Source organism: Falco biarmicus, chromosome 6 (assembly GCF_023638135.1).
Source record: "Falco biarmicus isolate bFalBia1 chromosome 6, bFalBia1.pri, whole genome shotgun sequence".
NCBI classification, from domain to species: Eukaryota; Metazoa; Chordata; class Aves; order Falconiformes; family Falconidae; genus Falco; species Falco biarmicus.
Window position 1 is genome coordinate 2,522,091 of NC_079293.1, and position 27,657 is coordinate 2,549,747.

Genomic DNA, 27,657 nt, shown 5'->3' on the forward strand with positions numbered 1-27,657 from the left:
GCTGCTGAGAAGAAAGAAAAAGATATAAAAAATGATATGAACTCATCAGAAGTTACGTAGATTTAGCTCAAGTCTTCAAGTTCTTATCAGAAGGGAGACATGTCTGAAAGTTACCTGCAAGTTTTAAGGGCATCGCAGAAGACACCTCAGAACTTCATAATCACTTTATTAAACTTGATTTGAGACAGATGTTATCATTTATTTTGTAAGAAGCTGGATGTGGGTTTAGGACTCCAGGCATGAACAAAAAACTTGGTCCTCCATTTTGATTAGAACAGTTTGCATAACAGCATTATTGGACAGTGATGGAATTTTATTTCAAAGTCAATTTGTAGCGAAGACATAATAGCTGCATATTGCTGTGAAGGGAAACAGAATTAGTAGTACAAAAATATAAAATAACTGTTCTTTGAGATCCATTTACTTAAGGAAAACAACATTTTTAGCACAATCAAACACTGTGACAGCTTACCTCAAGAAGTTGTGGAGTGTCTGTTCTTGGAGATAGGCAAAATCCAACTGCACAAGATCTTGGGCAACCTGCACAATTTTGGTTGAGCAGGGGATGTTGGGACTAGATTATCTCCAAAGGCCCTTTCCCACTTCAAACGTTCTTCTAAATCTTATCTTCTAAAGTCTCTTAAGTACTTTTCTCCTTTGGGATTACAACTAAAATGAGTAGGTTAATGATAGGGTTTATTTTTCCCCTTGCTTTAGATATGCAGATTATAGTCCCTGAAACACATGGAAGAGCTTCAGTGGGAAGAATAAATTTAAAAAAATAATACTGGAAGATCCATTCCGGAGTATGCTGTAGCCAGAGCATTAATATATACTACAGAAGGATCAGAACTGGCTCATGCAAGTCCAGAACTCCAGGTAAGTCAGATGTGGGTACTTGCACACAGGTCTCCCACATTCCATTTAGATATAGGGGATTGGAAATATTGTCTCCTGGTGTGTAATACGGAATCATAGAATCACAGAACAGTTAAAACAGGAAGGGATCTCTTGAAATTATGCAGCCCAACTACGCTGCTCAACCAAAAACCTAGGACCATGTCCCACTGGATTTTGAAAGTCTCCAGGGATGGGGACTCCACAGCGTCTCTGGGAAAACTGTGCTGGTGTTTGACCACCCTCACAGTAAAAAGTGGTTTCTTGTGTTTGGAATTTCCTGAGTTTTATTTTTTGCCCATTTCATCCTGTCCTGTCAATAGGCACTGCTGAGAAGAGTATGGATATCTTCTTCATTTCTTCCTTTCAGCTACTAATACACGCTAAGATCTCCTTGATCCTTCTCCAGAATGAGCAGTTCCAGCATTGTCAGCCTCTCCCATTCAGAAAGGTTCTCCAGTTGGAAGATGCAGGTCATAAAGTGACTGCTGAAAATCCTTTCTGAATCTAGACCAGGTTGGGTGGAATAAGTATTTTAAAAATCCATTTGGATTTAGGCATCAAACTGTCTCAGAACTTGGTGGGCATGTAGTGGAACAAGATAACTTCGGAATTCCTCAGCAGCCACTGGACAAAAATCTTAGTGCCTTAAATTTTGGATTTAACCACCTTAAAAAAGCCATCCTTTATGTCTTTTTGTAATCATAGCCCAGAAGTAACCGCTGTTGTTTGAAAATTGTATTCAGAATCTTTAATCTCTCTGTTAAATATACACAGATCTTCAGTATCATACTGCATTACTAATCCCTCTAAAATAATTATGTATCATTTACCACATTATTTCACACCTCTAAATATGATTATTTTTTTTATGTCATCAGCCATTATTTTACAAAGAGAAAAAAATTACCTTAAAGAAAATTGGTATCAGTAGATATAAGACAATAAATACAAATGCCAGTCCATTTCTGATCAGCATGAAACCCTGATAACAGCATGCAAACTCTAGTATTGATTTCACAAACGTGGATAATGAAGATGGGACTGGCAGAGCATGTGTCAAAAGTATGTAAATGAATTGATGTTTAATCTACCTATGCCTAAGAAAAACAATCATCTCCTACAGAAGGATTGCTTTTATGTAAGTATTGTTAGCTGATGAAATCCCAGCACTCTAACAAGGATTTATAATTTGATAAAAATTGCTGGTGACTGGATCTGCATTTTCTTCAAACTGCTGCCCTGCTTCTTGCTAAGTGCACTGCTGACATGTTTGATATTGGACTTGAACTTGAAAATTACTATCCCAGTAGATGTTTATTAGATTTAGCTGGCTGAAGTAAACCTAGACACAGTGCCTGCAGTACAATGTAAAAACAGATCTTATTTATGTGTGCCGGGAAATGTTGCACATTTCTTCCTGGAAAAAAGGGAAAATCAGAAATAACAAGAACAAAAACACCCACAGAGCAAGGTATTATCCATGCTATTAGAGGACCGGAAAAAATTGACCTATGTTAGACTAATGTAATGTCATCTCTGAAAACATTACAATACTGTGTAATGCAATTTATTTTTATATAATCAGTTTAATAAACATTATTGGGAAAAAGCTTGACAGAAAGCAGCATTTATAAATTCAATACATGCCATGAGCTGTAGCAGAAGAATCTCAGTATGGAGGTCTAATTTTTCATGTGAAAATATTGCATACATTTTAGTAGGAACTCAATGCATATGGTTCATTTGAAATTATTTTAAAGAAAACCTTTGAAGTTAATGGAAGTAGTAATTTTTCATGGAAGAGACTCCCAGAAATATTTAAAATCTGATAATATATGCTCATACCTAGAGAATCAATACTTCTATAATATAAAATATAATACTCTGAAAAATACTGCAAAATTTTTTTTCTTTTTTTTTTTTTCTCTACAGATGACTGGAATGCTATAATCTTAGCAAGCATGCAACTATTTTTTTGTTTGCTAAGACTTCTGTTCTGTTAGACATGTAATGATGTGCCTATACCTACTAAAGTCAATTGGGAAATACATGTGGTAGTGACCTGCGCTTACTGGCACTGAATGTCTCATTTGACTCACTGAGTGTCTGTAGGAATCTTTCTGCTGAGGTTCTGCATGATTTCTGTCATCCTACCATCTGCTTTTGTTCTGCGGTTCTTTGCTGTCTCTGTTCGGTAACATTGAGCTAGTAGAAGTAGAGCACATCTCAGAAGTATTCAATGTTGAATTCCAAGTGATGTTTGACAGCGTTATATATCATTTAGTGTCAACTGTTGTACAAATATCACAGGATTTGTCTGGATGAAGAAGAAGGCATGATAAATACAAAAAAGGAAAAAGAGGCAAAGAAGCATGAAAAGGCAACAAAAACAGTAAGGAAAAGAAGAATGTGTATCTAAAGTGAACAGAGGCGGTCCTAAATGAATTGTCATGCATATGAAGAAAAGGAGGAGAATGCAGAGCATGGCACAGCAAGCACAAGACTCATACCCAAAAGAAAACAACCCAGGGAAAATAGTTATGTGAAAACAGTTAATGTGTTTCTGGCAGGTAAATGAAAAGAAACTGAACACAATGCTGAACCATACTAACCCTCTAAGCTCACTGTCGTACAAAGACAGCTTTCTGCTTTGTTACCGTCTTCTCTGCCTCCTTTTCTCTTCCTTCCCCTCAAACATGGCTGTAGAAAAAATACTGCTACATGAATGTCAGTGGTTTGCCTTTCAAATGTTTTAATGAGATGACATATGGGAATTCTAAAACCAGTGATACTGGCGATTATCAGCTCACTAATATGGCTGACTGGGTTGGACTATGGGCAAAATTGTCCAAAAAGGAGAAATTCTCCCAAAAGAATTCACATCTCTAAAGTATTTCACTATATTTAATGATTATCCTGAAAACATAGGCTCAGCTTCTCCTTAATTAACAAGAAATCATGACTTTATTGGTATCCCAGTTTCAGTATGAAAACTGCCTGGACACTAGGGACTTTCTCTGTATGCTCAGAAACATTTTAGTGCAGATAATATTGACAATTTGGACCCCACTTTACGCCCAACCTTGACTGAGACCTAGGAAGTACACAATCCCTGCGTAAGTTTCCCATCATGGAACCTGTTCCAGTAATTATTGTCAAAATACAGCTCTTAGAGCAGAACGTATTCAAAAAGCAGGGACAGCAGGCTTTCAACTTCCTGATGCAATATTCCCACACTTGGAAGACTCGTGGAGGAGGATGTTTATCTTCAGATTTCTCCTTTCACTTAGTATTGAAAACCTACCTTTCATAACCTAACAAAAGGTTAAACACCACACTTGGAGGAAGGACTCAGAGTTTTTAATATGAGGTGGAGTTGGAATAAAATTAATTATAAGGGTGTTCAGCAAGCACTGCAGAGAAAAGTGTTTCAAGAAACACCTGTCTGTAGCATTTCAAACAGGTTTTCACACGTGTCCTAGTCTGCTTAAGCTATACCTTACTCAGCTTGCTGACTTCTAGGGTTTCTTTTCTGATATACTTGATTTTGTCCCAGCACCACTGTGGAAGCTTAACACAGGATGCTGCTTCTTGTGTCAGACACCATCCCAGTTATACACTCATTATTAATTTTTAAAGGGATTAAGTTCCTTTCTAATTTATATCTGAATTCCAAACAGAAAAGTAATTTAGATGAAATTTTTGTTCTTTTATGTACTGAAACTCTAAATTTCTGCTGATTGCAAATCTTCAAAACAGAAATCCTTAATAGTATCATTATTGGTCAGTATTGGAAATGTTGACTTTCATGCTTTTAAACAATATTACTTGCATTTTTCACTGTTTTTAATGGAAGAAATATAATTCTACACTTTCGGAAAATAACTTATGTTGTCCTCATTATCCACTTCATTACATTATCTGATGTCCTCTAGGAGGATTTCTTGGTATTTCCTAACCAACCACTAAGGTCTCAAGTGCATGTGAGTCTTTATTTGGCAGAGGTTTCATGCTCTTTCTGAGGCTGAGTTTTTTTGTTGAGTTGTTGTTTTTCTTTTCCTTTATGTGTTTTTAATTTAACTTAGTTATAAAATTTTTATTATGATTGTTCATGACAGAGGAATGAGCACATTTCAGTTTCTTTTTACTCCTTATTGCTTACTCCTATTTTTTTCATATAAAAAACATATAACCCACTATCTGTAGTTTTCGGTAAGCTGCCTTAATTAGATTTAAAACATGTATTTCAATATGTTATTGACAACAAAGCTTCTACTCCATCACTGTCAATGAGACCAAAAGAATTCAAGAGTAAATCAACAATATGGTAATTCTGCAAAGCTCTGAATATTTTAGCTTGTTGGGAACTTCCCAAGAAAGATAGGAGCACTTTGTATTTCATGCTAAAAATCAGGGCCCTGCAGTTCTGGGATTTTTTCACAGATTTTAGAGAGATCTGACTAGGCCGCAGGCAATCACTATTTACTGTGACTACTTCTAGTTAGTAAGGAAAAAAGTTATAGGGAAAGTGGTTTAGAGCCTTGTTACTATGTATATGACACTGGCTGGAAAAAAAAAAAAGTGTTGCTCGTTTATCCAAGGGTTTTCTGTTTAAAAAAAAAAAAAAGTGATCAAATAATTTCATAATCGAGATGAAAGCCTGAAAAAATATGGTTAAAAGAGAATCAGGGAAACTAAAAACAGCAATAAGTGTCTAACTTCTGGCTACAGAAGACCTACATTTTTTGTTTACATATTTTAGGTAAATATTTCACTGAGCCTTAGATATCCTGAAGATATCCCTCTCCTAATAGGTTTAAGAATTCTTGTGCATTTAAAATAAATGCATTTATGTTTTTTAAGAAAGGTAAACCTTTCCAATATATCTTATCATAGTTGTTTTTTTTTTTTCTTATCACCCACTGTAACTGAACTTTAATCAGCACAGTACCCATGGTAATTAAAACACTAGATTCAGTTTTACATACATTGGTTGATACTACATGTGCCAAATTTTACAAGAAATGTGTTGGGGCAGAGTGATGTCTGAATGGTATCTCCAAGAAAATGCAAGTTTTCTGCTGATGTGTGTTTTTTTCCATCTTACTCAGTTGACAGTCCTGGAAAGACACTAAGAATTAGAGTATTTTGAAACATCAGTTTCATTTTAATTTGAAATAGCTATTCTAATAAATTTTCTCTCAATAATCAAAGTTTCTGATCTGGTGAGTGAAGAGGACAACCAGTTTTTTTTTAAAAAAATAATTGGTTTGTTTTCTTTTTAGCACAAAAAAATTTAGGCAGTTTCATAAATCTTCACACTCTCCTGAGTTCACCTGGACTTGCTGGATATGTCTGGTGAATTCCTGTGAGCCACGGTTTTATCCAGACATTCTGGCAGGTATCTGAAACCTTCCTTTCTTGTGGGATGGCTAGGCAGAGAAATCACTATACTCTGTGATTGCTAAACCAGTAGATGTTTGGCTTTGGTTTTGCAGCTCAGAGCAAAATTCGGTTCTGCATTAACCACAGGTTTACTGTCTGGGGAGAACAGTGAATTGGAAAGGCCCAATGAGAGCCACACTCAGCCTCACCTCAGAAATAGTAACAAAAAGCTGTCACCCATTCAGAGGGCTAGAGTTAATTTTCCATGCAAATCCATGCAGAACTGAAATCCTACGCTGCAAAGTCACCACAATCCAATTCCCTTATTCACTGCAATTTACATGTGCTTTATATTTGGCTGAGTGCTCACCAGTACAGTGTGTTCTGTTTGCTTGCATGGGAACAGGGGAAAGAGTAACGGCTACTGGGTGAGGAGGGAGCTACACCCCAGCCACGGCCTCGTGTCAGCCTTGGCCCTCTGTTTTAACGGAGACACTCTGCTGCTCTTCTCACCTGGTCCTTACACAGACAGCAGCTGTATCTGACCCTACAGTTGATGTCAACTTTCCTTATTCTACTGTAAAGTATCTTGAAATAAAGGAAAGTGGTTTTTGCCTAGTTGATCCACACGCATAGAAATAATTATATCGGAAAATCTCTTAAAAATACAGTTTTACAGAAGGTGCTTGAGTTCATTCTGAATGAAATGATTCAGCATGTCTTTCCAGCTGTTCATCCTGTGAAAACATGGATAAATCTTATTCCATAAAATATGGCCTTTTTTCTTCATTTTCTCTCCTGTTTACAAAAATTTCAAGTGAGCATGCAACACTTAGATAACAAACAAGGAATACTCCTCTGTATTATAACATATCTTGAAGTATCCTAAACTCACAATCAAACGAGTATTTATTTTTGTGAAAAAGTACCCTTTCTATCACATTTCTAAAACCAACAGTGAACGAGGGTCAGAAGGATAATAATAGCAATAATAATAACATTGTATATGCTGTTAAAATTCACATTTTCACAGGACAAATCTGCTATCATAAGCACAGCCTCATAAGATCTAGAAAGGGCATAAGGTTTAAAAGATTTTTATTTGGACCCAAAGGCTCAAAAGTGAGTTACATCATGAATTTGTGCCTGCCCTTCTCAGTGCACGTGGCTGAATCGGGAGTCCAGGGCGGCTGTGAACGGGCTAAATCACCCCGTTTTCTGCCGTTGGTCTCAGAAGCAGAACATCTGTTACGCTGCCTCACAGGATGGTCACAGTGCTCCGATCTGGCCAGCAGGGTGTTTCTGCTGCAGGTTTGCACTGTGTCTGGCAATCTGTGACTTGTGCTTAATGCAGGCTTTAATATAAACACTGAGTCTTTAACAAGACTATAAACTTCTCAAATAACAACCAAAAAACCCCACCACAACCTTTTATAGTTTGCTAAAATTGCATATTTTGAAGGAAAGCATAGGTATAGATTTATGTCTCCCTGACTTCTGTTTTTTAGAATATGGTATCTCAGAATATTTTATACATGGATTGAAGTACTATGAACAAAAAAAAAATTAAATAAAATGCACCAAAATAAAATCCTTACAAAAACAAACAAAACAAAAAAAGCCAAAACACACCCCCCGTCCAAAAAAAAAAAAAAAAAACAAACCAAAAAAAACCCAACCCAACACCAAAAAACCCCCACTTTAGGAGCTATAAGAAACAAAATTCTTTTCATGTAAGATGCTCATATGTTTTACTGCAAAGTTTGGTGATCCACAAATGACAGGCAAATGGCTTAGTGCCATATAGAAATTATTCTCCTGTACCTTCAAGGAAGAAAATAAAACCTTTTGTTTGCTACTAATAATGAGAAATAAAAAATATGTAGAAATAAGAGAATTTGTCTATAACCTTTCATATAGTTTAATTTATGACAAAAGAATCAAATGCTTTTATTTTCCAAGATTAATCTGCACAGTGAATCTTAATAAAGCAAAAACTTCATGTATTGAAAACAATATATAAATTTTTTCTAGTTTGAAAATAAACCAGTTAATTCTTTGCTGTAAACAATATATTTTCCCTGAATATAGCAGAATTACAAAAAATTTGTGATCATTGTTCTGCGATGCACACTTGTAAGGAGAATAATCCACTGTTGGCCTGATTATCTTCAGGGCATCAATGAAACTGAAATAGGACTATCTGAAGAAAGAAAAATTACACTACAATCAAATGGTTTGAACTTTGACAATGTATCATCATTTGCAACCAGTACCCCTAAGATTAATTTTGGAGGACATCCCTCTGACTACCGAGTTAATAGGAAACTAAAATGAATATTTGCTTGAAGTTAATTGCTTGCCTCATGTATTGCATAATGCAGTAAAGTGCACTACAGGCGTGTTCGTATTTGGCCTTAAAACTGTGTAACAAAAGTTTTCAATTATTTTATCCTCATCCACAAAAGCAATTTCAGAACTATGAGAAATATTTCATTTTATCAGTGTTGAAATGCTGAGGCATATCTCCAAAGGGGTTATCATCCCACACATTGAAATTATTCTGTTTTCTATATAAAGTTAGTTTTGTACACTAGGAAATTGTCATTTTGAAAGTCTTTAAGTATGGTGAAAGTCTCTCCACTGCCAAGTTCACCAGATTTAAAAAATAATAATCTTTGAATAATCAAATTTTGACATATTATAGATGTCTTCTTATTAATGGATCAGTTCAGAGTAAGTTGCAAATTAATGTCATATGTACATGAACTGATTTTTTAAAAATATTGGAATACAGGAAAACTGAAAAATACCTTTTAAAACAATAAATGGAAGTATATGATAATGTAATGATACGTGCAAGGAGAACAATAATAATAAAGTGAGCAAAAAATATACAATATGCTAACATACTTTTTTCTCAAGACAGAAAGCAAAGCCATTTTCCCTGTGTTTTGTACAACATGCAATGAAAGGTGATAAAGCCTAGACCTATTTATTTCAGAGAGGCTTTGCAGCTTTCTGAGCTTTCAGTTTCACATATACAATACTTTCTAAATACTATTCTTCTGCAACTTATTCATTTTTAAGATTAAATTTAAAAATTAAACTTAAAGGAGAATATTGAAAGAAATCGGTGTTAGCAAGGAAATTTGTAATTTAGCTTAAATTAAAATTTGTGTGGATCAAAATAAATTTTACTTCATCATGAAACAAGAATAAAAAATGATCAACTAATTGCTTTAGAAACCTTAATAGAAAACAAGTAATGTCATTGTAAAGCACAAAGATAAGGCATGACATGAGCTTCAGTAAGCAGGACTATTTTATCAGGTATCAAAAATAAACACAAAGACCCCTCTTATAGTTTCAATGATAGCTTAACAAATATCATCAGAACTTTGCACTTAAAATTCACAGTGAATTTCCAGGGAAAAGTGCCATAATTCCAGTCACTATAGACAGATACTGCTGGCTCTGAAAAAAAATAAATATATATATATATATTTGTTTCATTTTTCAGGAAATCATTTGACTCTTGAATGCTTTTTCCTACACACAAATTCATTCTAAGCTTTAGACAACCTCAAGTAAAATGTTAAAATTAATGACAACCACAACAACTGTGATAAATTGGAGATTTACTAGGGAGATTAAAAGGGCTTTTTACCATCCTTTTAACAATATCCAACGCAGCAGGCACTCCCAAAGGAGGTAATATATCCAGGGTCACACAATTTCCTTCCACCTCTCCGTTTATTCTGGGCTTAGTTCTGTATTGGGTATGGTCCTAAACCCACATAAAAGTTGACCTGTATCGAGTAATTTTAGACAGAATCTTATGTAGAGAAAGCTTAACCACCTTCTTTACCAAACAATTGTGTGGGGAGCAGGGGAAGGGGGGATTTCTCTAACATTAAATGTTAGATGAAAAATGCATTAAATGTGTGTGTGTGTGCGTGCGTGTGTGTGTGTGCACGTGTGTTATTAATAAAGTATTTGGTGAGGTTCAGAAATCATTAAAATGATTCTGTGTGGGACACATATGGAAAATGCTGCAGCAGAGTAGGCATTTCATGAGTTCCAGCTGACCTCCATGTTAGGCAAAGACCAACACTTCTAGTATCGGAGATGTTGAAAGAGAAACACCTCCACTGCATAAAGGATCTCACATAAGGTTGAGAAGAAGGCGATTTGATTAAAAATACCAAAAAGCAGATAGTTCAATACAAAGACTGACCAGTACTACGCATATGCCACAGTGAGAGTGGAATAAATGTGAAACGATGGACTGCTTGCAATACCTTAAACGGTGCTAACCATGGGCAAGGTCTCCATTGAGAACTTTGTGCTCTCGTTGAGCTCAGGAGCAAAACTTTTTTCCAATGGTGCTTTTAATCATGACAGTAAATTAGCTTCTTTTCTTGAGTGAATTTGATGACTTACAGGTAATGACGAAGCCCTATACCGTATCCATAAGATACTTTGAACTTCAAACCCTTAGACATCTTCCGGACACACAAGAAAGATGCATACAACTATGAAGGAACAATGAGAGCATAAATATGACAATCACACATTTTTTCATATATATGTAATGTGCATATTTGTGAGTATATAATATATATATGTCTGTAAACACATATCTTGTGTGTGTGTGTATATATATATATATACACACACATTCTTTTTCAAGCACACATACAAAACCTTTCGTACTCTTTCTCACCTTCCCTTCCTTTAGCTTTGCTTAGATGGTTAAGTATTTTTATTGCATATTACTTTATATTTTCAATTTACTACTTCTCCATATATTCCCATCCTTCATTTTCAAATGTAAATTCAGTGACTTTTTAAAAAAGTGCACTATGTCTTGTAATTGCCTGCGATTCTTAAACTGCTTGGTTAACTGAGAACCATCTTTCCTTTTCTATTATCATAATGGCTTCTGAAGGTTTATTAGAACTTTAAGAACTTGTGTTATCTATTTTCCATATTATCAAAGTAAAAACATTAGTTTTTCTTTCTTTGGAGAAAGCAACACAATGAGAAAGTGACAATGAGATTCTCTGATAAAACCCCACTGAATGTACGAGGCATCCTGTGTATATGTTGTGTATCAGGGATATGATGAGGTAAAATCTTCTTAGACTATTTACAAATGTAATTGGATTGTTAAAGAAAAACGGAGCTAAGCTCTAATAAAAAAAAAAAAAAAAGTGTGCAAAGCTTCTCTTTCACAACGTGTTTTTAACTATATTTTAGTATCATCTACAGGTTTAATATGTTTTTTAACATATTCAGAAACTAGACTTAATCTTATAATCCATTTATTTTTCAGGTGGTACAAGTGGTATTAATCAGAATAGAGGATCACCTCTGACTGGTTAATCCTAATTAAAGCTGAGCAAGAGATTTCTTTGTGAAGTTTTCTGATGAATTCAGTACTAGGCTGAACTTTCCTGATGTGTGTTATTCCCACTGCATGGACAAAGATGGTTACAGTGTCACCGAGGTTTTGGACCAGTTTGAATGGCACTTATGCAATGGACTGAGCTAAACTGGGAACAGCACAGCAGGACAATGTAGAGTTTCCAGGGGAATATAGTTAGCAGAAAACATTATCATTAGCCTCTACTTGACAGGGTAAACTAAAATTCCTGTCCTACCCCCTGCCTTTCACTACTTATATGGACATGTTAAACAACTGAGATGTTTTAATCTTCTTGCATGACAAAGAAAAATCCAAAACCCTCAGAAGTAGAAAAAAGCTACGTTGAATTTGCAATTCTGGCTGGTATTACTCCTGAGATGGACAGAAGCCCAAAGGGTGGTTTAAATGTAAACTAGTTTATGGCTTCTTTACTGACCTAGAGCAGGACAGAGAAGCTGAAAGGAATGGCACAACTCAACCAATGACAGTGACATGCCTAGTGCATTTATCTTTGTCCTGTCCATGGTAGAGGGTAGGCTCCACCATAGGAGGTGGAGACACATCATGGTAGATTTATCTGCCATGTTGCTGCTTCCTGCTAACTGTTGTCCAGATACCACCAACCTACAGTGATAAATTCCTACCTCATTGCGTTGCTCGGGTGGGGCTCACAGACCACCACTGCAATATTCGAGGAAATCAGAGCTGAAAGCGCTCTCAGCCCAGTCTCAGTAATCTACTAGCAAGACTACTCTGTAATCAACCAGCAAAACAAGCAAATGAACAAAATCCCCAATAAATAAACAAACCAAAAATCGAAGAATGGGTATCTGAACTTTAGGGTTTTTTAAAAGGGAAGTTTCTGCAGGGTTTAAAACTGTAAATTACGGGTGATCCTTTAGATTTATGTTCACAGCCCAGTAAAATGAGACGTTTAAATATTTTCCTCTACTGGCCAATAAATGTTAGGAATAAAATGTGAATTCTGTTCAGCACTAGTTACCTTTTTTCTGAGAAATGGTCCATTATCCTCACTAGGAATATTGTGCAATTATCCAAATATCATAAAAATTTAATCTGATAGTCATAAATGTCTTAGCTCAAAAAAGAGGGCTGATCTGAAAAATACTGCTCCTTTTGCATTGGAAAAAAACAGGTAGTTATAACTCGACAAGATAGAGTTGTGTCTCAAAACAGGTTTTTAGAGCATTCTTTTCAGTAAAACATGTCTGTTTCTGTTGAAACCTCAAAATGTCAAGTGTCACTTGTTTTTAAGCATTTTTAAAATAAAACAATAAATAATTAATGCTGAAAATGAAAATAGAATTGTTTCTTTAATTTAACTTTGTTGTGTACAGGTTTCCAAAATAAGTTTTCCACTTGGTGAAATTCTTAACTGCTTTTACAGGAGAAAGTCTTTTCCCTTTAAGTAGGTGGCAAAGGCTGCAGGAAACCTAGCTTCTTATTGAGTCTAGCTCCTCACCGAGCACAAATGAACTTAGACCATTTGATATGCGAATAAAGGTAATGGAGACTTCCAAATTTGGAAGATCTATTTAGATATTTATGGCTGGCTGAAATTCATAGGAATTAGACGAATACGTATCCTTCAGCACTTGATACATTAGTCAGTAAGTTAGAGCATGCTGTGGCCGTTACAGTGATCTGGTCAACAACTCAGGTGTTCATAGGGTAGGGCTGCAAGTGGCCATTGAATGAGAAGCTGCTATTTCCAACTACTTTATCTGATTTTCATGTAGTCCCTTTTCCCAGTTTCAGCTAAATCTGTAACAGCTACAGCAATAATTACTTATACACAGCTTTACCAGTGGAGTGGGAGGAAGAGGACTGAGTCCTTTGTGATGGATTGGAGAGCACTAAGCAGTCTCTTCTCCATAAGCATAATGACTAGTTAGGGTCTTTTGAGCTGAACTGAAATCACTAATTTATATGCTTGCTTTCGGTGTCTTTATCCTTCTGTGGTGGGTTGACCCTGGCTGGATGCCACATGCCCACCATGGCTGCTCTATCACTCCCTGCCCTCAGCTGGACAGGGGAGAGGAAATACAACAAAAGGTTCATGGGTCAAGATAAGGACAGGGAGATCACTCACCAGTTACCATCATGGGCAAAGCAGACTTGACTTGGGGAAATCAGTTTGATTTATTGCTAATCAAATCAGAATAGGAGAATGAGAAATAAAACCAAATTCTGAAGACACCTTTGCCCTACCCCTCTCTTTTTCCCCAGCTCAACTTCAATCCCAAATTCTCTACCTCCTCCTCCTCTCCAGCAGTGCAGGGGAATGGGGAATGAGAGTTTTGATCAGTTTATTACATGTTGTTTCTGCTGGCCGTTCCTCCTCAGGGGGAGGGCTCCTTACACTCTTCCTCTGCTGCAGTGCGGGTCCCTCCTACAGGACACAATCCTCCATGAGCTTCTCCAATGTGAGTCCCTCCCACGGGCTACAGCTCTTCAGGAACTGCTCCAGTGTGGGTCCCTTCCACGGGGTGCAGTCCTTCAGGAGCAGACTGCTCCAACGTGGGTCCCCACAGGGCCACAAGCCCTGCCAGCAAACCCGCTCCAGCATGGGGTCCTCCCTTCACGGGGCCACAGGTCCTGCCAGGAGCTGCACCAGTGTGGGCTTCCCACTGAGTCACAGCCTCCTTCGGGCATCCACTGCTCTCCTGTAGGTTTCTCCATTGGCTGCAGGTGAAGATCTGCTCCACTATTAAGCTTCTCACAGAAGCCACTCCTGTGGCCTCCCCCCCCTCCCCCCCCACCCCCACCCCCACCCCCACCCAAAACCTTGCACACAAATCCAATACACCTTCTAACTTTAAAGAAAAAGATTAATATATTTGTTCAATGGCAGAGTATTAGGTCCAAACCTTTTGCAACACATACTTATGCTAAATGTCAAGACTTATTTTTAGTTCAGCTTTGTAAGCATTAAAAGAAAACAACTGCAGCAGATGCCAGTTAAGAAGTAGAATCTGAATCAAATAAAAATAAATTATTTAAAACTCTTGATACATTCCTTCATCCAGGAAATATATATCCAAACAAATTATATGGCTATTTCAATCAGAAATAAATACAGGGGTGGGTGTGTGGGTGTGTGTGAGAAAAGAGACAGTTCTGCAGTATTTATTTTCTTTTGTAAGTGTTTGACTTGTAACAAATAGGGGGTAAATCCCCTATCCTGAACTTTTCTGTGAATAACTTCTATTTACATTTCTGTTAATTCCCTTCTTCATTCAACCAGAAAAGAATAACATAATCTCCTGCTAAGTTTATTGTGGAAAATCACATAGCATCAAAAAAACAATAATAATTTAAGTCAAAGATTTTTTGAAGGTGGGATTGGACCCCTGTGTTTCCCTTAGCTAAACATCTGAGAATGAAAAAGACAACTGTCAAGATGTCTCCTGGCTTGTGTTACAAGAAACTAAATCCATTTACTCACTAGTGTGATGTCCTGCTAGCAGGAAGCAAGCATGCACTAATTAAATGCTTCAGTTCTTTATTTAAATGCTTACACTGCATCTCCAAAGAGAACAGTGTCCAGTGCAAATTGTTCTTGAGGAAATTACTTGGATTTTTAAGCTTTGGTTGTAACAGAAGTGTATGGGTTGTTAGCAAATTAGTAGTTATGGTTACAGTAAGTGGAAAACAGAAGCAATTATGGCTACAAATTACTTCAAAAGTATGAAAAACAAGATGAGCTACTATGTTACTAATAGCAACTGGACTAAACTAAAGCTGTCAACAACAAAACCAAGACTAACAAGCAAATGATTTAGTACCAAAGGAGGAAGTTTTACAGGAAGATGTAATATTTCCGGGTGCCAGTTGAAGCTCATATTCTGTGAACACCAGCTGGGTTTGTACTCCATGAGAATTGCTTGCCGTGATTTGTGGTTTACTATTTCTAATCCTTAAGTTTTAATTGCATTAATAATTGTGACATGGAAGATTACTTCTGTTTCACACCAGCATGCCTAAGTGAGGTCAGTAAGCTTTAAGAACATTGTAAATGAAGAAAAAGCATGGCACTTTTTTTTTGAGGAAAAAGCTTCTTTCTTTTTTTTTTTTTTTCTTCTCCCCCTCCCCATGAATGTATTGAGTTTTAAAAATAATGTATTTGCAGAATTTACTTTGATCACATGTTAACTTGTTATGCTTACATTTTCTAAATAGCTATTTGGTTTACTTTACTTTTTTTCTCTGGTACCAAGAGATTCATAAAGCTTGAGATAGGTTCCTTCAGTCAGAGAAAATGATAGACTTCTCTAATGAGGGGTGTCTGACGCTGGGGATAAAGAAGAGAAGAATGTACCAATCATGCAGCAGAAAGCGTATCAACTGAAAATATTTACTGTTCCTATTAAAAATGAATTAACAAAAACAGGTGGTCTTTTAATTGAAGCCTTTATCACTCTTTGCTCAATTTCATTTAAATGCAAATTTTAAATCCTTTCTCTAAGCCAGTAGAAAGTTGAAACTGAACATGAACACTGGTTTACTAATGATGCAATTATGTGGCAAACCGTGAGGCTTAATATGAGATACAACATATACCGGAAATATTAAGACAGCCAGTGAGGGTCCTCTTCTTTGAGTATATACATTTGTAAGTTGTCATATTCATCCTTAATACAGTACACTTTACTTGGTTTTGGTAAGATAGTTATTTCAATTTAACCCTAAGTATAGTGCCTTGTATTTATTTTGGGCTGTATATCTTCCTTGTCCCATGGTGGGGTGGTGGTGGTGGTACTTTATACCCAGAAGATCCAAATCTTGTCATAACTGTAAAAATGAAGCTCATCTATACACAGGTCTGACATTCCAGACTCTGCTGAATTTCTAGGTAGGACACAGTAAGTCAAGGGCCTAGACTGGAAAACTGAAATCTTCAGCTGTTTGCTAAGTGATGGAGATTTATATGCAGGGTACCTCTTCTGAGTCATCTGATGGAAGTAATTTGTGCGTCATTCTGGAAGCTTCCAGCTTTCAGTTCTCCTCTCCCTCTCCCTCTCCCTCTCCTCTTCTTTCTCTTTCTCTCAAAGACCACTTGGTAGTTGGTATTTTTTATCTGCTTGCCAAAAACATTTTGTTGCCACATCCTAGCACATGTTTACCTTAAGCTGCTTTGACCTATGGAATGGATTTCATAACTGGTTTAGATTTTTTCTTTAAAATATTTTTAGTCTATACCAGGGTGAAATACATATTGCCAAAAAGGCTGCCACAAAGCAGCTGAGAGGATGGTGGCCTTATCCTGGCTGCTCCACATGGGTCAGGTGAAACATCTGGGATAAAGAGTGGACCTGCTCTTCCACCGAATATAATTTGAATAGATTATTTAGAATTTAAATAATAAAAAACAAACCAACCCCACACCAAAACCTAAATGACAACAAAAACCCAAAAGCACTCTCTGATGTCATGGAGATCTCTAAAAATATTGACTGGCTTCTTGGAGCTCATAGCACTACACAGAGGCTGCATGATGTGCTCAGTGCTTATTTGTGCCCCTTCCCTTTTTTTTTTTTTTTTTTTTGTGTCATGTTAATTATATTAAATATATATAAATAAAAAAACACCAACAAAAGCAAAACAAAACAAAACCAAAAAAAACCCCAGCAAACAAACCAAAAATGCCACATTTAAATGGAGATACCAATACAAAAGAGACAAAACAAAAGTCACAGCTAGAGAAATAAAAGGATTTGTAACTTAGAGAAAAAGAAACAGTAAGAGATATATTTTTTTTTTCTCTCTCTCTGTAAGATTTATCCCTCCTAGGATATTAGAGAATATTTCTTCTGAGTTTGCCACTTCTGTACTGCACTTTCATAGTAAAAGAAATAAGAACAAACATTTTAGGAAGGGGTCATATAGACCTTCAGTGATTCAGTTATCATGGCTTTAGTGTGGCTGTTTCAGACTACGAACAGGGATATTTTTCATTTGTCAGGAAAAGAACCAGTAGCAGGCCCTATGAAAACTCTCAGAACTGTATAAAAAGCAAATTTTACAGCTTCCAGGTTCAAAAGTTCAGGCCAGAGGTGTGGTTGCATGCAATTTATTTTGCATATGAAAGAAATAGTCTTGTGACTTTCCATATTAATGGTCCTCTTTCATTATAATATTAAATACACTGGGAAGGTTGATACGTCGCACAGGATAATGTAAGTTGACATATACAAAGGAAACATAAGAAAGCTTAGCTCCTGATACTGCTATTTTGCTTCTGGGTATCTCTGAAATGCTGAATATATTTTTCATTTCATCTTAGCTTAATGCAGGCATCAGCTGTTTGCAGAGGGAAAAGCAGACTTAAAAAATATCCAGGCATCATTCAGCCAAACATTTGACTCCAAGAGTTTTCCAGTAATTGGTAAACTATTGAGATTCCTCTGACACCTGCACAAACTATTGCTTGATGCATACTGCTAACGGCTGTCTCCATAGAAGCCCCTTTAATTTATTACTAACCTGTTTTTTCCTTAACAAAGTCAAGGGCATGGTATTTGGGTTTTCACTCCCTGCTTTCCCTGGTAGCAGGAGGGGTCCTTTCCAGGCTGGAGGGACGGACTGGGCAACGGGGAATCTGCAACAGCTGATTCAGCTGCTTCTTCCTGAATAAGAAGCTAATCCAATTGACACACAGTAAAGTAAACACATAGTGACATATTTGTAGACAAACTGTCATGCCTTTGATTATCCCCCCCCAAAAAAATAAATTCTGAATTGCAAGCATGGAATTTGAAAAGTCTGCCTGCTTTTCAAACCTCAGAAGCTGGTCCATTACTGCGAGACCCCACCATTAGGGGGGAAAGTTAATTTCAGTGTCATGCAGTACATTTCCTTGCATCTCCTGGTAAGTCTCTCTTGCACACTACACTGAAGAAATATGAAAATGTTCTTTTCACACTATAGATGTTTAGCATGGCCTGTGTTTTATAAATTGTAAATGTCTGTTTTCTTTTCATTTTCTGTTACATACTTGAATGATGCTTTGCAAAGCAAGTTGACTTTGCCCTGTCTTACAATGGCTTTTTTTGATGCAAATAGAACATATTTGAAAATATTTATTTTAGTTTGGCATGTACAAAATAGTTTGGATTTTGAAAAGCAGAATTGGTTTAATATTGTTCTCAGTGACCACTGAACTCATGCAGTGCAATGAAATCAGGACTGCGCCTGCCTTGCAAGGAGCCTCACAACTGCAGTGTCACTATTGCAGGGGCTGGGTATCCACCCCTTTGAACCTTTTACAGCAAAGGAAAAATAGACTGTTTAAACAGAGTGATGTACTTATCTGTCAAACTGTATCACATATCCTTCTGGGGTGAACTCTTTCTTTCTGAACAGAAGCAAAGAAGCGTGTTATCCTGCCCTGCCATTACATACTTGTAAAGGACAAAGAACGAGGTCTCCTTTAAGTGCATTTACTAAAGATTCCTCTAGGCTGAAAATCCTTTTAACTACTGTGCTGTTAAGAATAGGGCCAAGCAAACACTTGATGCCTTCAAGTTCATTAGCCCAGCTACAGGATTTGGTGCGAGGATGAATTTCCCTCAGCACTGCATAAATAAAATTTCCAGAGCTGTTCACATTGCATGTGAATCCTCCTTAGGTGAGTTCCTTTTCCCCTGTTTTCTTGGGTTTAGGTGAGAGTCTTTGTGGAGGGTTTTGGGGTTTTTGAGCTCATGATTTTAGAGTCAGATCATTAAACATATTTAGTGACCGCAATAATTCCTGCTTAATCTTCAGCTACCTCTAAAGTACTTGATAGTATTTAGAGGAAGGAATTTTTAGATAGTAGCTAAGCAAGGCCCTGTTTGAGCTAATTATGATTGATGAGCAGAGGATGGCCTGGGAGTTACCTGTTAAAACTGGCCAAAGATGAGTAAGCATCTCTGAAATTATACATGATCTCCTTCTCCTAGGTTCTTGAACTATGGAACGTTAAACTGAAGTTAAGCTTCTATTCAAAGTTCCATGTCAAGGCAAGGCATGCCTTTTACTCCCTTTTCTTCTAGAAAAGACAAAAGCACAAAATCAACAAAAATCTGAAGAGAAAGGGAATAGTTAGCAGCTTGGTAAGTTACTTACCAGTGCTGTAAGAAACATAAATCACCTATGTGGTGTTGAATGCAGAGAAACGATATAAGTTAATTTTCTATATCCTTCAAGAACATCCCTATTACCAGACTGCCTTGAGTAAGCTAAAGGAGGAATTTTTTGATCCTGAGTATTTTATATTTGACTGTTCTCACCGTGGTCTGTTGGCTTACTTTGGTACAAATCTGCCTCTAAATCTTTTGGAGCTACTCATCATACATAAGTAAGTTTTACTTACTGGAGGAGAGAGAAATATGCTGCATTTCCTGGTAACCACTCAGAAAATATACACATCCAAGTCTGTCCTGCTATGTAATCTGTCAGGGTTTGGTGCTTTTTTGTTTGTGTGTTTTTTTCTTTATTCTGGGCATGCTCTGAAGATAAAGGATCACACTTTTTTGATAAGAAAGCTTTTTTTTCTGGCAGAGTTTGAAACTGTCAGGAATCGTAACTTGAACAAGAGCTTAAAGAAACTAATTAACTCCTGACAGGATCCAGCTTCAGCACCTTGTGTGTGCAGGGACTTACAGAGTTAAGCAGCAAAGAATGGGTTTTGAGGATGGCACTTGTGGCTAAATGGGAACTGAAAACGAGGATAAAGATAGAGGCTTTTCCAGAATGTTTTAAGAAGCAGAGTGAAAAGTTTGAAGTACTTTTGGGAAAAAAAAAAAACTGCACAGAATTTAAGTTAAATATGAATATATCTACTTTTGAACTTGTAAGCATTCCCTGCTAGATGTTACCAGTTCAAGTTCCGTTCAATGAAGCCGTTGTACAGCAGCAGCAGAACCTGTGTGGCAACTCCATGTTACAGCACTCCTCATTTATTTATTTATTTTTCTTACAAATTAACATGCTCTTGTACCGTATCAGAGTACTTAATGAGTTCAGTTGCCTGGAAAACTTACCTTTGAAAAGAGTATTGAAGACTGAAGCAAACTGTATCTATGATATTAGTTACTAAGAACATTCTTGTGCTTCAGAATTCTTTTTTTTTAAGCATGCTAATGTTTACTGTTCCTTTGAAAAGGAGTTTTGCTTAGCTAAGCAATGTACTGTGACACTAAGTCTCTAACATAGCTTTCCATCTTGTCATCTTTCATTTCATCCCTTGTTAATTAGCTCAGTCATCAAGAATGCTAACATTTTCTTCATGATTAATTTTGAAAACTATATAGCATCTCATTTGTTTTACTCTTTCCTTGATTCTTTGCAGCATTTATAGGAGACAGTACTTCAAAGTGCAATGTAAAAGATCTTGGAGCAGCAGCTAGTAAATTAAACATTTAAAAAGCTATCATTGTTGTACCTTTATAAAGTTTTTAGTTTCTTTAGAGCATTTTTACATTTTATTAAATGGGGTAGTATAACACGCCTCTTTAATTTTTTGCTTTAGATTAGCTTTAATAAAAGCTACAAAGAGAAACAGCAATGAAGTTTCTTGCAGATAGCCTGGAATAAGTTGTCTTTCTGGTTCCAGCCAGAACACAAAATGGCAGGAGTGTTTTGCAGTCAGCAGGCTTGTAGCAATGCAAAAGCTCAAAAAAAAGAGCACACTGAAAGCAAAACCACATTTACATAAAGTCTGCTATTCATACAGCTACCTTAGACAGTGGCTGGCTCCATGAAATACTTCCTAGTATCCAGTCTGACTTCACCTTTGCCTTGCCTTACATAGGCTTGTTTCCACCTGCAGAAAGAATATCGCTACAGCAGTTTTTCCCCACTCTGCTTTCACTTTACACAAAAGGAGGTGACTGTAAAAAAAAAAAAGGAAGTGGCTGTAAAGGAGCAAGTAATCAACTTGCATACACACACGTGTGTGCGCTTGCGCACACGCACATACGCAGAAAAACTGCCAAGACCCCGTCCGGATGCCACAGTCCCGCAAAAGGAACATGATGACAGCTCAGTACCAGGCTGCCCCCACGCAGGGGTCTCAGACAGGACATACAGTCTACATCCAGTTACAAGTGAATTTTGGAGAGCAATAAACAGAGACAGAGCATAGCTAGGACTCTGCTGTTAACACCTCTTGCAAAAGTGGGGCTGCACAGGAACATTAAAGGCAGGAGATGACCTTCATTTTTCACCATAGCGGTGTCATTACCAGAAATGTGTTCCCACAGACATAATCACTAGCAGCCTGGGAATCCTTCTTAGGGTGAGATCGGCAGCTGAAATGCTGTAGCTGCAGATTTTTTTCTCTAAATATCATTGTTTCTGTCTTGCTGATAGGGAACATGAAGGTCTTGCTGAAGGTCATGGAGAGTCTGGGACAGAGGAAGAACAGCAAGTACTACCGAGTCTCTTCAGCCTAGTCCCAGATACTTAACACTTATCAGACGTATGTACATTGTGAAGCATAACATGCTAATATCTATAATTATATAAAAAAATCCTATTTCATTTGACCTTATTTTTAATTAATTTTTATTTATATTTTTTATTAATAATAATTATTTTCTTCTGGTGGTATTTGAATGCCAGTATTTATGTTATTTCAGTTTTTCTTTACATATTTAACACTAGTGGAAAATAATTTTTATGGCTCTGATTTTGTCACCTTTAGAATGTCTTTCCATTGTAACACAATAAAGAAATACTATGTTTGACCATACAGATTACTTACAAAATTTTCAACTAAATATTTCATTCAGATTTTATTCTGTCTGTCTTTATTTCTTACTGTTTGGGGTAATGCATGAAACAGAGGGGATGTACAGAAGTGGTAGTTAGAATTGTCTTGGTTTCTCCTGAAAAAAAAAACACACCAAAACCAAACCAAAAAAAAAACCCAAACCAACACAGCTTAAATTACTGAAATTCTGAGAAGGGCAAAAGGAAGTGTAAATGACAGTTGTCTTCAACCCTCCCTACCCCCCCTCCCCTGCCCCCCCCCGCCCCCAAAATCCCTGCTGTTATTTTTCTATTTTGTTTTAAAAGCAACAATTAACACTTATTTCTGCTTTGCTTTATTTCTGGTTTTGTATTTTATAAATAAAATAATTTGTAAAATTCTTATTTTAATTTGGTTTATTATTATTTCTTTAATACATTTACTCTTTGTGAAATTTATTGCCTTGGAAACCCTGGAGGCAAGAAAGAACACTTCCAAAACTGCCAAAGAATCCTCAGAGCACAGCTAAAAGTTAGTGGATCTTTTTTTACTTAGGAAACTTTGATCATTAGAAAATAAAATAAGTAAATAAACAAATAGCACCCTCACAGCCTTCTGAGAATGGTGTTTTCAAGTATTAACTCACCAAGTACTTAATTTTATGAAGTTCTGGGAGATCATTTATGAAAGATTGTATTAGCTGACAAATAATTTACAAGTGGTCTTTTATAGCTATGCCCAAGCACCAAATCTACCCACAGATAAAATGTAAAACTTAGGCTTGGAATGTAAGAAAAAAGGAAAAATAAAAATAAAATCTGATAGCAAATATGGGAGAGAAAGGAAAAGAGAGAGAGGGGACAAAAAAGAGAGAAAGGAGGTGGGAGGAGAACACTGTATAAGAAAATAGATGATCAAATTTCCAGAAGATACTTTACAAAAGTAAAGCTGAAGGGAAGAAATTATTATACTACACAAAGGTTCTAGTGATTTAAATTGTGAACTTTCTAAAAGTTTAGTGAAAAAGACCTTTTGAGAGTCTCTCATCTATTACAACATCGTTTTGCAAAGCATTTCTTGCTGACTACAAAATGAAAGAATGTGAAGGTCTGATATTTAATAGCCTGGAGCAGCTACAATCCACAGAGCCACAAAGGTATAAGGCTGACACTGTACAGAAACGTGTTTCTAATGAACATTCTTGATATGTTCCAGGAAAACAACTGAATATTTATCCAGACCATCAGTTATTTTTATGTCAGACAACAAGAGCCTAACGCTACAGTCCTTGATCAAGAATGGAATAAAATGACTAAATTTCAAAGTCAAGATTATCTTTCATTATCCATCACACACTATATGACTAACATACCATTCCAGTAAGAAGTGTCTTAGGATTTTTGCTTAATATAACCTTGTTTTCCTTGCTCGTGACAGCCAGCAAACAGGGCAGAACACACAAGTTCCATACTAGCCTGGCCCATCCCCTGTGTGAGAGCATAACTGACACCTAAGAGAAACCTAAGAATTGTGTCTATTTGAACTTCAAGGAAGTTTATAGCCAAAATCACTGGAAATTTTTTTGCAGTGTAATTATTTCTTCCTTCCTCCTCATTTTTTCCTGAAAGATTATTTTCTAAACAGGTTTTACATCTGCTGTCTTCAGTGTTTTTATTCTTTCAGTGCTCTCTTTTCCATAGTTAGGAAATTATCCTAAAAGGATAAGATCCAAATGATGTGAAGTCAGACTAACAGAAGGCACTAGCAGTTTCCACAAATATCTGGAAAGTAAACTCTGTCAGCATATATCAGGTTGTAAATTTACACACATACACATACTCAAACACCATTCTCATGTACATAACATTAAATAAACATTGGTGGAAGATGGCAGAAAGGAAAACAGTACTAGAAAAATTAACTGTAGAGTCACTCCTGCTAACTAGCTATAGCTTTGTAAATTTGTGGAATGCAGAAAAAAAAATAAATCAGTCAAGATGTAGCTCCAGAAACTGCAAATAATTTCCAAAGCAAATAATATGTACAATAGTACCATGCAGTAAATTGGGAGCAGCTGCTGATACTGACATTACAGATGGTAACAAAGTGTATAATTTATGTTTTCTGTAACAGTAAGTGGCAAGGCCATTTAGACACAGTTTCATAATTTTTTATTTCCTACCCCCCGACCCATCCCCTCCGATCTCATTATTGTGGACGTATTCAAAGACTGTTTTAACATTGATCCGTTTTTATTATGAATTTGTTAGCATAGTATCTGCCTCTTGGATTTTTTTATGGTTTCTCTAGGAAGGCGATTGTCTCAGTAGATCATCTACTTTTTGACTTTATAGAAATGTGGAAGCAGTCAAGCACTCTGTAGTCTAGATAAAGCCTCCTTGAAGAAGAGGAAATACATGGTGAAAGACGAGGAGGTTACCTTCTCTAATATTAGAAGATACAGTTGAGCATTTATCTACAGCCAATAAATCAAGGTTACTCTTGTGCATAAAACGTATCGAATGGAGACACAAAAAGTTATAAAAAACCCAGTTATTTACTTACATTTTCTAGAAAAAAAACCCCAAACAACAGCTACTGTAATCCCATTCCCCATCTTCCTCCCAACAACAAATAAAACTTCCTCCCCCCTAAAAAATCAACAAAAAATTGAGTTAATGTGAAGACCTGTCTTTGCAGAGAGATTTTACGGGTACTGGACACACTGAGTGGGTTTTATCTCATCTGCCTTTAAGCCACTGGAAGGCTCAGCCACGTAAGCTCAACTCATCATCTAAACTGTCTCTGTAATTTATAGAATCATTTCAGCTGGAAAAGACCTTTAAGATCATCAAGTCCAACTGTTAACTCCAGACTACCAAGTCTACCACTAAACCATGTCTCTGAGCACCACATCTAAACATTTTCTGAACACTTCCAGGGATGGTGATTTTACCATTTCCCTGGGCAGCCTGGCCCAATGCCTGATAACCCTTTTGGGGAAGAAATATTTTCTAACATCCAATCTAAACCTCCCCTGGCACAACTTGAGGTCATTACCTCTAGTTCTATCATTTGTACTTGGGAAAAGAGACTGAGACCCACCTTGCCACAACCTCCTTTCAGGTAGTTGTAGAGAGCAAAAATTCTGTGGGAAGAGATAAGCCTTTCCAAAGGGGGATCGATCCAACTCACTTGTACACCTATCTGGAGATGAAGTAGTTTGCTAGCTAGATGAATAACTCTCTGCAGGATTCCCTCTTTCCATTGACTACAGAGCAAGTCTGTTTGAAAAGCTGTGGCTAGGCCCTTGATGCTTGGGAACCACAGTTAGGCAACATTGATCCTTAGACCTCACAGACCTGACTGCAGTGTAGAAGATGGAGAACAAAATGTTTGCTCAGTGACTGTAAGAAATAACTCTTTAGGTTTGTGCTAAGAACTGACACAAATTTTCACCCTTTGAAAGAGTTCTGCATAGCAAACACTAAAGACTAAAGAAAAAAAATAATATTCATGTCTTTCTCTTTAGGCTAAACCTGTGGCTGCAGTTCCAATCTTCTACTGAAATGCCATAAGTCAAGGTGGTCCTTGGAGCTCCTGGTGGCCATCTGTTTTATCACATACTCCTCTTTCAATGCCAGATTTTCAAAAGAACCACATAATCTCTGTGGCTTCTAAATCTCCTAGCAGTGTAAACCTCTCAAGGATAAGCACTTTAATTTGTGCCCTGAACACTGGCAGAAGATTTAAATGCTTGACAGTGCAGTGGCAGCTGATGACCGACTCAGATCTTAACATCTGCAAATATTAACAAAATTAAGGATTTTTTACCACTCGTACCTCTAGGACCTAGTCTACCTATGCATAATGAGGAGGAAAAGTACCTTTTATGACTAAGTTTTGTGGTTAGAACATCACCCTTCCTTTACTGGATTTGATCTGTGGGCACCCACAGCCTTAAGCATGCTGGGCTCCTGTACTCCGAAGTGAGCCTTTGTCACTGTCTCCTGCTTGTGTTATTCTTCTCGATATGCATATTCATTAGAACATGTAGTGGGCTGACAATCCAGCAGCTTTCTATGACTTAATCAGCTGGTAAGGAAATCTTTCCTCTGCCTTATCCCTGCCCGCCCGCCCCCCCCCCCCCCCCCCCCCCCAAGTGAATATTGCTGTTTCTTTTATTCAAATTGAAACAGGTTTAACCAAGACTCACTCTATTAGGGTACTTTATCATTAAGGTTAGAGACTTGGAGAGGGATTCATCTATCCTAACTCAGCCAACTAAAAGCTTCATTTCTAAGACTGAAGTACTCACCCTAGGCTGACTTTATAATCCATAAAGAAATAGACACATCCAGAGATATCTCTTAGAATAGCTGTCTGGGATAATCAGCAGAAGCTCCTATCCTCTTACTAGTAACTACAAAGGAAAGCTAGATAGATTAGTTTAGATTTGAATGTTTCACTTTCAAATATCTAATTAGGCAAGATGGAATTCACACTGGGACTGAACCCTAGCCTGTCAGCAGAGGGATTTGGACCTCAGTCCTTTGCAGAATAAAAGGAACTTTTTTGAACCAGAAAGCTTTGCTTGAGAAGAGCCCCTTTTCTCCGTCAGTTTGAACTTCTTGTAGAGCCTAATTCCAGAAGAGGGCTCGGGGCTGTTTACTCCAGATGGAGAGAGGTGTCTCCCATTACCTTGGAGGCAAACTTTTAGCCCTCATTGAACTCTAGCCACACCACACTTTTAAAAATATTTGACAGTTAAAATAAAGCAATACCTTATCAGTTAGGTGGGCAATGTGAAGGACACCTCCAGGAATCTAATACTTGTCAGTGTCTAAGTTACAATTGAAAAAACCTTCTTGCTTCAGTGGTGGTTAGTCTTAAATTTCTGTACTGGGGGAAAAAAGTGGGGTCTAATTCAGCTTATATTAAACCAAGCACCTGGCAGCCAAGTACAGTGTTAACTGTGACCTTTATGATACAAGCTCATGTTTTACATTGATTCGGTGAACCCAAGATGTCATTTGAAGGGAAACCTTTTATATGGAGTTCATTGCTAAGCATTAATCTTTTTAAAAACACACTAAGAATATATCGGCACTGCTCTATATTACAACGGAGTAAGAGTGCTGATGGCTGAAGGGAATATTACAATAGATTTGCTTCAGAC

At 36.9% G+C, this 27,657-nt stretch overlaps 1 long non-coding RNA gene across 2 annotated transcripts; it reads right to left on the reverse strand.

Annotated features, from left to right (window-relative positions):
- Positions 1-8,271: 8,271 nt before the first annotated feature.
- Positions 8,272-21,589, reverse strand: LOC130151872 (uncharacterized). 2 transcript variants are annotated; one of them, XR_008822772.1, is made up of 3 exons: positions 21,463-21,589; positions 18,227-18,381; positions 8,272-9,762 (listed from the first exon to the last, which is right to left on the reverse strand). It is a non-coding gene; the product is annotated as an uncharacterized LOC130151872 (long non-coding RNA). The 2 variants fall into 2 exon arrangements; XR_008822771.1 differs by lacking the exon at positions 8,272-9,762 and adding an exon at positions 15,846-16,034.
- Positions 21,590-27,657: the final 6,068 nt, after the last annotated feature.